The 16,103-nt window shown below is 49.3% G+C and overlaps 1 long non-coding RNA gene across 1 annotated transcript in view; it reads right to left on the bottom strand.

Annotated features, from left to right (window-relative positions):
• Positions 1 to 1,138: 1,138 nt before the first annotated feature.
• The window catches only part of LOC122237167, a 16,423-nt gene continuing 1,458 nt past the window's right edge, over positions 1,139 to 16,103 (bottom strand). The window contains exons 2-3 of the long non-coding RNA XR_006215385.1: positions 5,484 to 5,676; positions 1,139 to 1,205 (exon numbers count right to left, since the gene is read on the bottom strand). This is a non-coding gene — a long non-coding RNA (uncharacterized LOC122237167). The remainder of the gene's footprint in view (positions 1,206 to 5,483; positions 5,677 to 16,103) is intronic.

Genomic DNA, 16,103 nt, shown 5'->3' with positions numbered 1-16,103 from the left:
CTTCCCACCTCACCTCACCTCACCTCACCTCACTGGTCCTTAGAGCCACTGAATTTGCACCCCTGTCCGCAAGCCTTTATCGTCTCCTTTTAAATCGATAACAACACATGAAGGCTGGAGGGGAAAATACAGTAAAATAACAATTAAGACAATAAAATTCCACCCAGGAGTGTATCCGCAGGTGGAAACCACGTTCAGAGCAAGCCTTTTAGGGTAGACAGGTTGCTTTTCGCAAAGCCCTTTACATGATCACGTGAGGAAGTTTATCGGAGTAAGACATTGAAAAGGGGGGCTTCACCGAACGGAAGGTTATGGTCTGACATCTCTGGAGGGTCCTCTCTCTCTGTCCAGTCTGGGCCTCGCGCACGAGAGACGTCAGTACGTGTGGGCAGGTCCTCGTCTATCACACCACGTACACGTCCTGTCTTTAATCGTTCTTTTTAAATCGAGGGAAGGGTCACTGTTTCAGCTGCGTTTCAAGTTAAAACCAAGACTAAGTGATGTCTGTCTGGGCTTTTAAAGAAGTCGCTGAGGTTTTTTTGTTTCGTGTTTTTTATTTTTTTACTGTTTATTTATTTTTGACAGAGACAGAGTGTGAGCGGGGGAGGAGCAGAGAGAGAGGGAGACACAGAATCCGAAGCAGGCTCCAGGCTCTGAGCTGTCAGCACAGAGCCCAACACGGGGCTCGAACTCACAGACTGCGAGATCATGACCTGAGCCGAAGCAGGACACTTAGCCAACTGAGCCACCCAGGTGCCCCAAGAAGTCACTGAGTTTTAAATTTGCAAGAAAACTTTTTGCAAGAAAAATCTTGCATTTTTAACACTGTAAGTAAATGACGGTGACCTCATTTTATCATGATAGCCTGGAATATATTTCCCACACACATGGTCAGCAGGGCTCCATCTGGCTCTACACACGTAGCATCCTGTGTGTTGTGTGTGCATACAGACAGAAATACTATGGAATTAGGGTGATTTTGAAAACAGAATGCAAGCCGGACAGAGGTGGGTCCTTATGCTTCTTTATTTACCAGAAGCAGTGCTCCTTCCAGAGCAGTGGCCTCAACCAGGGGCAACACGTGGCAGTGTCTGGAAACATCCTTTGTTGTCAAACTAGTCTCACGGTGCTGCCTGCACCCCACAGTGCCCAGGACAGCCCCACGACAGACAAAGACCCGGCAAAAATCCTCTAGACGCCCTGTTCTGGAAACATAAGGGGTGGAGAGTTAATTATGTTAGAATCTGAAGCAAACCGCTCGTTTGCGTAACATACGTGAAGAAAATCGTCCTTGTTCAGAACTATTCAAAACAGCCAAGCTCAAGATCACCTGCTAGTTGCCCACCTTCTACAGAGAGCCTCAGGAATAATGGACAGGGGCTCTAGAGCCACGCTGTTGTCCACTTAGAAGAAGCATCCAGCAGAGAGTGTAATCCAAGAAGGGGGGAGGGTAATCTAGGAGAGAGGATACTACAGGAGAGAGGGCTAACTCAGGAGAGAGGGATACTCCAGGAAAGAGGGGTGCTAAAGGAGAGAGAGCTGCTTCAGGAGAGAAAGCTATTCCAGGAGAGAGGGATACTCCAGGAGAGAAGATACTACAGGAGAGAGGCTACTCCAGCAGAGAGAGCTACTCTAAGAGAGAAGAAACTCCAGGAGAGAGGGCTAGTCCAGGAGAGAGGCTACTACAGGACAGAGTGATAGCCCAGAAGAGAGGATCCTCCAGAAGAAATGGATAGTCCAGGAGAGAGGGATACTCCAGGAGAAAGGGATACTCCAGGACAGACGATACTACAAGAAAGAGGCTCGTCCAGGAGAGACAACTACTCCAGGAGAGAGGGATACTCCAGGAAAAAGGATACTTCAGGGGAGAGGAATACTCCAGGACAGAGGACACTATAGGAAAGAGGCTACTCTGGGAGAGACAGCTACTCCAGAAGAGACAGCTACTCCAGGAAGAGAAGGATACTTTAGGAGAGAGGGATACTCCAGGACAGAGGAATATTCCAGGAGAGAGGGTACTCTAGGAGAGAGGCTATTCTGCGACAGACAACTACTCCAGGAGAGACAGCTACTCCAGGAAGAGAAGGATACTCTAGGAGAGAGGGATACTCCAGGACAGATGGTTACTCCAGGAGAGAGGCTATTCCAGGACAGACAACTACTCCAGGAGAGAGGGATACTCCATGAGAGAACCTCCTCCAGAAGAGAGAGCAATTCCAGGAGAGAGAATACTCCAGGAGAGAGGGATACTTCAAGAGAGAGGAATACTCTAGCACAGAGGATACTATCAGAAAGAGGCTACTCCTGGAGAGACAGCTACTCCAGGAGAGAGGGATACTCCAGGAGAGAGGGACACTCTGGGTTCTGTTCTTGAGAGACAGTGGGAGGGACAGAAGAGTGCACAGGTAAATGCAAGCAAGGGCGCCTGGGTGGCTCAGTCGGTTAAGTGTCCAACTTCAGCTCAGGTCACGATCTCGTGGCCTGTGAGTTTGAGCCCCACGTCGGGCTCTGGGCTGATGGCTCAGAGCCTGGAGCCTGCTTCTGATTCTGTGTCTCCCTCGCTCTCTGCCCCTCCCCCGTTCATGCTCTGTCTCTCTCTGTCTCAAAAATAAATAAATGTTAAAAAAACATTAATGCAAAGCATATTCATCATACGAGTGATTTTGTAATCAAACATGTATGGAATCTTTCCTTAACATTTCAATCAAATAAAAATACCCTGACGTTAACAAAGCTCACAGTTTTAAATTATTTTAAAACATCATGAAACTCATTCACAGACATTGGACTGTTGCTTACCGACTGGCTCGTCTCTCTCCCCTGGGCACCTCCCCTAGGCCAAAGCCCTTTCCCTTCCTGCGCCCCCTTCAGGGAGCCCCTGGCTTCCCACCTGCTCTGGACAAGGGGGTGGATTTGATGGAAACCAGGAAATACTTCCCAGAAAAAGTTGTGTTCCCTGAGTTTTTGGTTTTTCTTTTCAATACGGAAGTAAATCTCCTCTAGGTGCTGATAACATGGTATTGGATCTCGGTTCTTCCAGTGGAAAAAACACCAAATCCACTCTAAGACTGGATTTGTAAACTTTTGAATACTTTGGAATCGGTATCGTAACTTCAATAAACTTCGTGACCCTATTGTGACAATTTGCAGGGAAAGCAGTTTCCTGGAACAGGTGCTAGATGGTTCTGAGAGCGTTGCGCCCTCGCCGATTGGTGAATGAGCACCCTCCCGAGGGAGCTCTTCCGCGTCCAGTCCGGAACCCTCTGCAGAGCCACCCTTTCCGAGAGGGGCGGTGTGGGCACTAGACTCACTCCCCCCCACCACTGAGGGCCCCACACGATGTGCGTGTGCATGCACGCGGGCTGCCCCCCCCCCAGGGCCCCACGAGGTGCGTGTGCGTCCACAGGGGCTGGAGGAGCTCAGCGAGGCAGTAGCTTCTTGAGGTTTTGCAAAGTTCTCCCCATGTCTCTGTCTGTCTGCCACACTGGGGAGCTTAGAACAGCAGAAATGTATCCCCTCGAAGTTCTGGAGGCAAAAGTCTGGAATCAAAGTGCTGACAGGGCTGCTTCCTTCCGAAGGCTCTGGGGAAGGACCCTCCCTGCCTGGTCCAGCTTCTGGTGTCCCCAGGCTCCCAGGTTTGTGGCAGCAGCCAGATCACAGCAAGGAGAGTGTGGCAAGGACCAGCAAGGAGCCCTCTCCCAAGTCCCTTCGGACGGCGGGGGAGGCAGGGTGGAGCAGGGATCACATATCACATAGGCCCAGCTGGGGAAGAGTGGAGGTGGGGGTCGAAGGGCAGCTACCCTTGACCCTTGACCCTCTCCAGACCTCTGCCCTGCTGGCCTTTGGGTGGAGGCCTGTGATGTGGATGAGGCCTGCTGGGGGCTAATCCCGTCAAGCTGAGCAGTCGCTCCCCCTTGATGTTGATAAAAAGTGAGGACCACAGGAAACTCTAGATCTTTCTGCAGTCGATGCTCTCCCGCCCACCTGACTGCAGCGAGGGCGTCTGACAGTGCAGGACTCTGTAAGGGGAGCCGAGGTTTTAAAATAAAAATAACATGTGACAGGGTGTTTCAACAGGTTGGGTTCCAAGGTCACTGGTTCAGGCCGGGACCAGGGACAGCTGGACGGCGGGGCATGAGCCCGTCAGAGGAGCCCAGCTGACACATCAGCGCCTGGGATTTCTGCTGCTTCCTGTGGGGCAGGTGTCTCCCCATGTGTCACTGTCACAGCTGAAACGGCCTGAGGAAGAACCACTCCACCCTTTCCAACAGGGCCGATGCCCGGCATCCCTGCCGTGAGGTGCCATTACTGAGGGATTTGTCATTTGCCGAAGAGACGCACATCAGAGAAACAGCTGTTGATGGTGAACAAATCTGTTTTAGGAGCGCAAGGAGGAAGCCAGGGGGCAACAACATGTACCATACAAGCAGCTCCCGGGGCGACTGGGGGGCTCAGGGAGTGAGCATCCGACTTCGGCTCACGTCACGATCTCACAGCTCATGAGTTCGAGCCCCGTGTCGGGCTATGTGCTGACAGCTCAGAATCTGCTTCAGATTCTGTGTCTCCCTCTCTCTCTGTCCCTCCCCACCTCGTGCCCTGTCTCTCTCTCTCTCTCTCTCAAAAATAAACGAACATTAAAAAAAAGAGACAGAGAGAAAATGCAAATTCTACATAAACTTAAAAAAAAAAAAGTAGCCACCTAAATGATCATTCTCTTCATGGAGCCAGGATTTGAGAAGTGGGGCTTCATTGCAAGAAAATCAAGACTTAGTCACAACGCAGCCCTCCTGAGAAAGCCATGCCTGGAGCAGAGCATGGCGCAGACATGTAGCGTTCAATAAACAGCACCCGAGACAATGGCAGAGAGCAGCAGCAGCTGGGGGACAGGACGGAGTCTGAGCGAGGACGCTCAGAGCCTCAGATGACTTGCTAGAGGCCACCACCAAAGCTCACCTCCATTCCCAAAGCACATGTCACACATCGGGGGGAGGAAGCCCAAAGCATTTGGTGCTCACTCTGGGATTTTTTTTAAAACGGACACACAGAATTTAAAACCTGAGCCATAGGGGCGCCTGGCTGGCTCAGTCGGTTGAGCGTCTGACTTCAGCTCAGGTCATAATCTCACGGTTCATGGGTTTAAGCCCCACGTCGGGGCCTGCGCTGACGGCTCGGAGCCTGGAGCCTGCTTCGGATTCTGTGTCTCCCTCTCTCTCTGCCCTTCCCCTGCTCATGCTCTGTCTCTCTCACTCTCAAAAATGAATAAATGTTAAAAAAAAATTAAAAAACAAAACAAAACAAACCTGAGCCATCAAAAGATGACCAGAGACATAAAATAAAACCCTCCTGGAAAATTAAGCCTAATGTCAAGGTGATCGATTTAAATTCATTTGGTCTATTCCATGATTCATTCCAGAGGTCTGATTTCTGCTAGTTTCCAGATGGCCAAAACCAGTTACTTGCTTTATTCACGAGCAGGACTTTACCTTTTGACCATAGTTGTCATTTGTGTTGGAGGTGGGGGGCAGAGTCGAGAGGCAAAGGATTTAGGAGCTACATCTGCAAAAACATCTCAAATGTGACAGCCGTATCCACTGAGAGGACTTTGGAAATCGCTCTGAGGCTCAGCATGAGTTCTGAAAGTCATCCACACGGGCGTTGGATCAGTTCATCTTTCTGCTGTGAGACAAACAGGAAGAGGTAGAGATGAGGGGCTGCCCTAACGACCACTGATGCTGTCTTTACTCAAGGGTCCCCCTGGCGGCCTGGGCCCCTGTCAAGCGAGAGGCCACGGTGCCCACAGAAATCCCGGTCAACCCTGCAGCCTGGGAGCCAGGCAAGGAAGGACACGGGGCTTCTCATTGGGTCAGTGGACCGCTCCCAGTCACACCATTACAATTCGATTTCACAGAGGGGACGAGTCCGCGGAGCCCTCGGCGGAGAACACACGGAGATGTATCCTGGAAACGGCAGAGGAGGTGTGGGGGCGGCACAGAGTGACCGTCCGGACAGCTGAATGCAGCCGGGGCCTGGGGCAGCAGCTGTGCTGGGCTTATGTGCCAGGGGACAGCAGCAGGGACCCACGGTGCCACCAGGGAGGCGCGGGACACAGACACACAGACCGCGTACCGGTGTGCAGACTCACACCTCAGAGCACAGGAGGACTCAAACACACGCTGGGACTGTAGCCAGAATTTCACTTAGGAAACCCCAGCGTGCTAGCCAGCGTAAGCGCTCTGAGTGGGAGAGCCGCTCTTCCTCGGGCGGTGCAGGGAAGGGGCTGGCAGAGTGGGCCACAAAGCGCTTGTCAAAGAAAATGAAGAGCCGCGAAGAGAAGCGGCGGCGTGAACGGGGGCTTTGCGGGTGGGGAAGCGCCCCTGAGCCCGGGAAGAGCGAGAACAGTGGGAACCCGTAGCATGAACGCGATTCAGACCCGAGCCGCGGGCACAGCTGAGCGCGTCCGGCCCGGAGGCCTGTGGTGTCCCCGGAGCGCTCTTCCTCTGTGCCATTACACACTGTATGACCCGGCTACGCGTGCAGCGGTCACATCCGATGTGGCATTTAGACTGTGATCTTGTTTTTACCTATCAAGAACCAAACCCAGATTGTAAACGATACAGGCTGGTACTTCTTCGCTGCTTTTCTATCTGGCGACCGGGGTGAGCTCTGTCCGCCTCTCGGGCCCCAGCAAGAAGCCGGCCCCGTATGGTCCCAGCTGCAGATATACAACATTGTCTTTATAGCCCCACAACTTTTTTGACACGTTTTGTGACATCTACGGAGGGGAGTTAGCCACGGAACTATAACTGATGACTTCTTTGGTTTGGTTTTGTTCCGTTTTGAGTTTAGCCTCTCTCTCCAGGCAAAGAAAACAGTCTGGCTCACATTAGACTTGCCCCCAAAGCACCTCACTCCTCTTTCCTTCCTGTGCTGATGGCTCGTGATTATCCTCACCACACAGATAGCTCTTAAATCTATCTTCCTGTAGGTTCATTTTTTTTTTTTTAATATTTATTTATTTTGAGAAAAAGAGCAAGAGTGTGATTCAAGGAGGGGCAAAGAGGGAGGGAGAGAGAGAATCCAAAGCCAACTCTGAGCTGTCAGCACAGAGTCTGACGCGGGGCTCGAACTCATGAACCGTGAGATCATGACTGGAGCCAAAATCAAGAGCCAGACGCTCAACTGACTGAGCCACCCAGGCACCCCAGTTCTTAAATCTGTCTTCCTAGACCCCAATTCTTTCCTGAGCTCAAGCACTGCAATTTCTACTTGCTTTCCTGTGAGTCCAGGTTTGCTGATCAAAGAACACTCTCGAGTACTTCCCATGCTTCCCTGCAGTGGAGAAGTGAGCGACACGGAAAGTCCTGAAGCCCACAGAACGTAAACGGCCTGCGTGCAAACTCAACACGTCCAGTCAGGCAGGCAGAAACCACACCGACTTTCGGTTCGGGGACCCAGTTCCGCAGGCGACAGAGGCCGGAAAGGCAAATGAGCAGAAGGTAAGATTAGTAGTTGCGGGAAGCGTCTGCCACCCCCAGGAGCTGGGGACCCAGGAGAGGGGGGGCAGTGACCCAGCAGCCTGGTAGCATGAAGGGTGACTGACATGTGGCCAGACCAGGACAGGGGAAGGATGGGGAAGCCACAGCTGCTAGCTAAGGGGACCTGAGAGAACCAGAAGCAAGCCCCCCTCCCTCCTCCTGCCTTCTGACCCCTCCCCTGTCAGGAGAACCCAACAAGATCATGTATACCTGGGATGTGACTCAGCCATCCAGCCCCATCGCCACAAAGCAGGGAAGAAAGGGGTGAACAGAGAGGCTGAGCGACAGTGGGTACGTAACGCCTGCCCGACCAGCTCTTCCCTACGACTTCCTATTTCAGTTCCTGGCACCACAGTCCTCTAAGCAGTGAAGGGATCTGTGTCTTCATTCACACCCAATCAGCGGTCCAACCCCAGACAGCCCCTGCAATTTCCCTCCTCTCCGGGCTCAATCGGGGGACTGAGAAGCACGATTCTGAGTTAACACACATTTCCGCTCAAAGCAAAGAAAGAAACTTCTAGTTATACTTCAGTCATAGTTATGTCCAATCAATGTACAACATTGCAAAACTAAAAATCACCGGGAGACCCTTATTACTCACATCAAAGACCTCAACGGGACGCGTACGCACTGTCCTAGATGACCCTGTCTACTAAGTTAGCAAATTACTACATGTCGGGTGAAACACCCGTGATTCCTGATGCATGTCCCAAAGGAGGATCTGGTGTCTCCCGTTTCCCGTGAAGCCCGGTGTCTGCAAGGTTTGCGAGGGCCTTTTGCACGTGGCTTGGTCCCAGGGGGTGATTTCCAAAGACGGCTACAACCGTGTCTCCCGTTGCACGTGCTTTTTTTTTTTTTTTTCTCCCTTAAACCAGGTGACAGTGACACCTCTTCTATCAAACCAGTAGTTCCCGCCACTGGACTCCAGGCAGACTTTGCAACAGTCTTGACCAAAAGAGTGTGGCTGAGCTGACGCCATGTGACCTCTGAGGCTGGATGATGCCGGAAGCAAGTCATGCGTCTCTACCTGGCTCTTTGGGGACGCTTGCTCTGGGAACGCGGCCACCATGTTGTGACGAATCCCAAACAAGCCCACCAGTTTCTAAACTTCTGTCAAAGTGCCTTTGCATGCGGCCCTCACCTTTATCTGAGCTATCGATTGTTTTGGACATGGATGTGGCTGTAATTATATCCCCAGTTAAAAGAGGATTCTTTCCTATGGCTCTTATTTAACAGCTTCAGATCATGATTGTCTCCAGCTTCTGTAAGTTGAAGTCAGTTGAAGACACAGACAGGAAAAGAATCATGATTCTTGATTGTCAGATCAAGATTGTCTCCAGCTTCTGTAAGTTGAAGTCAGTTGAAGACACAGACAGGAAAAGAACTCAGCCTGGTCTGATCTCTTTTGTTTGACAACAGAAGACAGACTCCAGTAATACTTTAAGTTAGGTTTTTTTCATCAAATTTTAGTTAAATAAGCGATACAGAGGCATTTTAAAGCAATTCCAGGGGTGCCTGGCTCAGTTGGTTAAGCCTCCAGCTCTTGATTTCAGCTCAGGTCATGATCTCACGGTTCACGGGATCGAGCCCCACGTTGGGAGCCTGCTTGGATTCTCTCTCTCCCTCCCTCTGCCCCTTCCCTACTCTCTCTCTCTCTCTCTCTCAAAATAAATAAACATTTAAAAAAAAAAAAAGGCAATTCCAAAACACACTAAAACATCCTAGATACACCAGCGTTCCCCTTGGATACTGCCCCATCCCTGCTCTCTTATAGACCGGACATGATCTCTTCGGGTCTTTTATGCCTGAGTCTCTCCTCTCATAGAAAACACACGTGGTAGTTACACCACGTAGTGCCAGGGCGCCTGGGTGGCTCAGTTGGTTGAGCATCCGACTTCGGCTCAGGTCACGATCTCATGGTTTGTGGGATGAAGCCCCACGTCGGGGAGGGGAAGGGAAGGGGAACCCGCCTAGAATCTTCCCTCTCCCTCTCTGTCTGCCTCTCCCCACTTGTGCTCTCTGTCTCTCAAAAATAAACAAAAAAAGGTAGTTTTTGCTATAACATGAAGAATATCTTTTATCACATCCTATAGTTGGTTATTACTAACAGATAGAAAAGCTACGTATTTGAGTCTATTAATTTTATATCCATCATCTTGCTAAATTTGGGGGTAAGGATTAATGCTATTGGAATATGAAGATTAGATAGTGGTAATCTTTTGGAATGTTTTATTACATAAGGTACAATGCACCCATATTGTGTTCTTGATTTTGGTAGATATTTCATACTTGTGTAGGAGGAAGCCATTGTTTGCAAAAACTACACACTGAAATATTTGGGGGAGGGGGGGTCAAGCCCTCAACTTACTCTAAAACGGTTCAGGAAAAATGTTTTGTCGTATGTACAGTTACTTGCAATTTTATATAAGCTTACGAGTTTTTTTAGTTTATTAGAAAGCATTTGGACATGCCTGCTTCCAACGAAGTGAAGACTGAAACAGAAGGTAGCAATGAAATCTTTCAGCCGAGAGGTTTTCAAATCCATGTAACGGTGCTAGTTGCCAATTCAGAAAAGTGAAGATGCCTGCAGGTGAGGGGGCCACTAGCTAACTCAACGCCGTCTCCCCCAGCCTGTTGGTCAGGTAGTGATGGCTCCAGAACAGCCCTGTGTGCACTCGGCCCCACCAGGCACGGCTTCTTGTCTGCTGCTTTCATGGCTGCCTTTTGCACTTGACTTTGCTGGCAGCTTGAATCCCATGATCAGCTGCCAAGTAAGATTATTGTGTCCTGGTCTCAGCTGAACTTTTTCAAAAACAATTGAGAAATGCTTGTCCAGGGCAGGGCTGGACCAGTGACTTTATGAGCCCCTTCCATCTCTGCGATTCTGGATATAAAAATTAGGTAATGAGTGTCTTGGGGATATTAATTCCTGTCAGCTGCTTCCCCTCCCCCGTCCACCTGCTCCAAACAAGGAAGGGGCTGGAAAGAGAGCTCCACACTTGACCCAGCTCAGCTTTCCGGGCAGTGGATTTAAGGGAAGCCTTTAAACAGGAGCTCCTGTCGCCTCCTCCGGCAGTTTCTGCGGAATTGTCTACTCGGTTCAAGTCAGATTTTGGGGTTTTCCTTAGGACTACCCTCTTAAGAAACACCGAACGCTAGTCTCATAAATCAGTTCGGTCACATTCAGAATTTGATGTCTTTCGTACACATAGAGAAATGGAATATACAAATGGACAGTGGCCAGAACGTATATAAAAATAGAACTTTGACCCACAACCTGCAGCAGCCTGCCCAGGAAACCAACCCATTAACTACAATAAACACCCCCGGAAGCCAGCATGCTGTGAGTCAGACCTGAAGGGGCCAGATGGCCATCTCTAGTGACAATCCAGGAAGGTATACAGTAACTTCTGGAACGATCAGCCCCAAATGGCCAGGGCTTGATCAATAACTGACAGCTTCCAGGGCGCCTGGGGGGCTCAGTCGGTTGAGCGACCGACTTCAGCTCAGGTCATGATCTCCCAGTCTGTGAGTTCGAGCCCCATGTCAGGCCCTGTGCTGACAGCTCAGAGCCTGGAGCCTGCTTCAGATTCTGTGTCTCCCTCTCTCTCTCTGCCCCTCCCCCACCTGCACACATGCTCTCTCTCTCTCTCTCTCAAAAATAAAAATAAACATTAAAAAATTAAAATAAATACAAAAGTAAATAATAACTGGGGCTCCTGGGTGGCTCAGTCGGTTAAGCGGCCGACTTCAGCTCAGGTCATGATCTCGCAGTCCGTGAGTTCGAGCCCCATGTCAGGCTCTGTGCTAACAGCTCAGAGCCTGGAGCCTGTTTCAGATTCTGTGTCTCCCTCTCTCTGACCCTCCCCTGTTCATGCTCTGTCTCTCCCTGTCTCAAAAATAAATAAAATGTTAAAAAAAATTTTTTTAAAAAGTAAATAATAACTGACAGCCTCCCTGACTTGTGGTCCCTGTTTCAACTCAGGACCAACCAGGGAAAGCCAGATACGATCCCCTAACCAGTCACATGGCACGCCTGCTCCTACATACCACGTCCGAGGTCTCCGGGCCAGCACCTGCCTCCATCAGAGCACACCAGGGCTGTCCCCTGGTCCACTGCAAGCCCTCCCCTCCCTGCCCGCCTTCAGTCTGTCCCCCGTGCAGGTGATGATGGCCAATGCCCTCCTCTGTAGCCGCTTCTGAATAAACAGCCTTTGCTTTTCTCATCTGGGTAGAGTTTATTTCCACAATATTTGAAGATATTTAAGCTTTGACCCCCCCCTCCACACACACACACACAGAAGCCACAAGGAGTGTGGGGCAGGCACCCCTCTGTGTCCTGAAAGACACAAAACTTCAAAGGACCCACCTGACGATCAGGATCAACACCAGAATTAGGTCATGTGAGTTTCCACCCTGGGTCCTTTCCAAGACACTCCTTGATGTACGTTATAACTTACTATTGTTAACTTATATCCTGAGGCTACACTGAAAATCAAGATTCTTGAAGACAATTTAGCAGATGATTTTTGAAGTTTCCGTTGAATTTCATACAGGGTCTTTAACTCTATCAAAAATCCCTTCCTGACACTGTGCCAGTGGAATAACCCTAACCCCCATCTCTCTGAGTGTCAGGGAAACACGAGTTAAGACCACCCAGAAATGCGGAGAAGGACTTGTTGACAAGACTCCCCTGCAGTGAGGTGCAGCCTGGCGTCACTGGAGTCCCGCCTGCCACCAAGCCCTAAAGTTCACCTGCATGCTTTCACCAGCGTGCGCACTCTGGCCTCCAACTTGGCCATGGAGCTCCACCATCCATCACCTGCCACCCTCCACCCACCACCCACCAATCACCATTCACCACGAGCCCGGCCTGCAGAGAAAGCTGTCCTGTCATTCAGGTGAGCGCACCTGCTGAGGGGACACTATGCTAGCCTCCGCGAGGGACACTCAAATGTGTGAGCTGCCACTCCTGCCACTTGTCATCAGCTCATGGGTGAAAAAGCATAATCACTGTAGCATGTTAGACGGAGGCATCTCAGCCTGCCCTCTGAGAACAGACAGGGTCCCACAGATGGGCTTACGGGGCTGTAAACCCCTAAACTGCGTGCGGTACCAGCTGTCAATGTGCATTTTCTGGGAAGAAATCCTAGTATGTTTGCTAAAGGACAATTTTTTTAAAGTAAAAGCATGACTCACATAGAAAGTATCAAATGAACACATGACACATATTCTATTTAATTCGTTAATTAATGAGGGAACCAGTAAGATGTTGAGGAGAAATTTAAGGAGGAATTTAACAAAAATTTGAAGTACAACACATTTATGGTAATAAAGGAATACTGAGAAGTAGTCACAAATAGATGCAAAACTAGCAAAACCGACCAATATCTACAGGGCAATAATTGATGACACCCCACCTAACAGAATATGCATTTCTACTGGTAAGAATTATCTGCATTCTCTCAGTTTTCTGTAAAGTTACAGAGTTGCAAAATAGCTCAAAGCCAGTAAAACAGTGAGATCCCCTGAATGGCGAACTAGACCGGCACCACCAATCCCGCTTTTATTTTTAACCCATGTCAAAGTCTTTCTGAATCTTTCCCTACAGTCTTCCTTGTGATCGTAATAATATCACCAAAGATTACTGCCAGTCACAAGGTCAGGTTGGTCTCATTAGGCTTGGTCTGTTTATATAGTTGCAGCAAGAGTGTTAATTTGCCTTGTCAACGGCCATGATAAAATTGAATCAGAAATTAGCAACCCACCACAGAAGACAACACCAGGTCCAGACGGTTTCACGGACAGATTCTATCACAATTTAAGAAAGAAATGTGCATTTCTGCACAATCTCTTCCAGAAAATAGAACCGATTCTAGAAGGTCAGCGTCACCATAAGACCAAAGCCCGGTAGAGACATTTTAAGAAAGGAAAGCTACAGACCAACATTTCTCATGAACACAGATACACAAATCCCCAACAAAATATTAGCAAACCAAATCTAACTATGTTTGAAAAGAACAATATGGGGCACCTGGGTGGCTCAGCCGGTTAAGCATCAGACTTCGGTTCAGGTCATGATCTCACAATCTGTGAGTTCAAGCCCCGAGTCGGGCTTTGTGCTAACAGCTCAGAGCCTGGAGCCTGCTTCGGATTCTTTGTCTCCCTCTCTCTCTGCTTCTCCCCCCACTCACACTCTTTCTTTCTCTCCCTCTCAAAAATAAACACTAAAAAAATATTAGGGGCGAATAGGTGGCTCAGTTGGTTAAACATTTGACTTCAGCTCAGGTCTTGATCTCACAGTCTGTGGGATCAAGCCCTACGTCAGGTTCTGTGCTGTCAGCTCAGAGGCTGAGGGAGAAAGGAGGAAGCCGAATTCTGTCGACTCAGAATCCCTTCAGATTCTGCTGCTTCAGATTCTGTGTCACCCTCTCTCTCTGCCCCTCCCCCACTCACGTTCTCTGTCTCTCAAAAATGAATAAACATTAAAAAAATTATTTAAAAAATTTTTTTAAATTTTTTTAAAATTTTTTAACATTTTTTATTTATTTTTGAGACAGAGAGAGACAGAGCATGAACAGGGGAGGGGCAGAGAGAGAGGGAGACACAGAATCGGAAGCAGGCTCCAGGCTCTGAGCCATCAGCCCAGAGCCCGACACGGGGCTCGAACTCACGGACCGTGAGATCGTGACCTGAGCTGAAGTCGGCCGCTTAACCGACTGAGCCACCCAGGTACCCCTAATTCTTTAAAAGAACTATATACCATGGGCAAGTAGGATTTACCTCAGGTATGCAAGGCTGATTCAACATTCAAAAATCTGTCCATACAATCTGCCACATCAACAGGCTAAAGAAGAAAAATCATACGATTCTATCAATTAATGCAAAAAAAAAAACTCCATTTTTTAAGTCTCATGTGCATCTTGCATTGAAGGCCACTGACAGAAGATGCTGGGTTTAAATTAAAGACTGTGGCCCAACAACATTTGAGATGATGCCTGAAACTCAGCTGAGAACAGCAGACTGCTGTTGCCTGATAGCCCAGAACTCCAACCATTTGTTAAAACCGGGCAGTGTTAGAGGACACTGTGGTTGGCAAGGTCCTGACAGATGCTCAGGGACTGCCCACAGAGACTTCCAGTTCTGCAATATGTGTATATTAATTAATTACATTTCAGGTACACGAATTTAACCTAGGCAAGGCTGAACATCTCTTCTGCTCTGACCACTCTTCCCTTGAAACTGAGAGACTCTCAGGGTACAATGTCACCGGAGGGAGGAAGTGGAGAATCTCACACCTGCGCCCTCAGGAAACCGAAGCTTGAGAACTGACATACTGATTCCCCGAAAACACGGGACTTTCGGAAAACCGCAGTCACCTCCTGACCGATGAACGCCGCCAAGAGTCTCTGCCCATCCCGGAGCCGGGGAACTCACTGCTGGGACTCGGGCTGGACGCCCCCTCTTGGCGCTCCTGCCCATCCGTGACCATCACCACCCCGGACCTTCCACGGGGTCGTTGCCACCTGCTACCGTGTGTGTGTCCCCAGCTGCTGCTCCTGAATGAACACAGTTTCTGCTCACTTGAACCTGCCTCAGTTTCCCTCCGTATTTAAGTTGACAAAACTTTACAATGGTGGTGACTCTGGAGAGAAAAACATTTCATTGGAAAACTGTGGCACACCCTGTGCACACCCAGGACTCGTTCTGTTCGTTTTCGTCAAGGTTTCATTAAGTCCCTGTCACCTGGACTGTGTACATATATAAAAATCACTACACTGTGTACCTTAGATGCACACGATGTTATATGTCGATTATACCTCCATAAAACTGGACTGGATCCTGAATTCTAATTTCCTCCCAATATCCAACCACCACTCTCCAAACCAACGTTTCCGATTTTTCCCCTGCTCCTCTGTCTCAGAACTGCTAAAAATTAAACCTGTCCTTTTCTGGAAGCCCTGCAAATAAAAACAGGACAGCTCGATACAAACTTCAGAGAAATGACTGACACAGCTCATGTCTGGACCGCCTTCCCATCTGCTGCTGTGGGGGCCACTCAGAAAGTTCATGTTCACTTGGGCATCTGATGACATCACCAGAGACGATTAAAAACTACAAGCCAGGAAAATCCGTCAGATTCCCGGCAGCTGCCGTCACTCCTTCTGAAGATGCTTTGAGCCCGAAGCCTAGAAATCTCCAACGACTGCCCACTGGACTCCGAAACTGCCTGTAGTTTGTTCTAACCATTACCCTTTGTTTTTATTTGTTTCCATTCAAATACCCAGGACTTGGTTCAATGGATATGTGACAATCTTCTCTGGACGTGAACCTTGGGAAAGTTTCAGACGGGAGAAAGATGAGGCTCCAGACAAACCACTCCAAACTATGTCACTGTGGCACACTGACTAACTTAAGCTGAAGGAGTTTGAGAAAATGTCCAAGGCAGGTAGGTCAGTCAGACCTCTACCTGCCTCACCCTTGCCCCCTAAAACAGGTCATAAGAATGTCATATGAGAAGCATCCTCCTTACACCCAGAGGAAAGGAGTGTCTCTATCTCTGAAGAC

The sequence above is a fragment of the Panthera tigris genome, chromosome A1, assembly GCF_018350195.1.
Source record: "Panthera tigris isolate Pti1 chromosome A1, P.tigris_Pti1_mat1.1, whole genome shotgun sequence".
NCBI classification, from domain to species: Eukaryota; Metazoa; Chordata; class Mammalia; order Carnivora; family Felidae; genus Panthera; species Panthera tigris.
The sequence above is the reverse complement of the archived record's forward strand: the minus strand, read 5'-3'. Positions and strand labels throughout refer to the sequence as shown.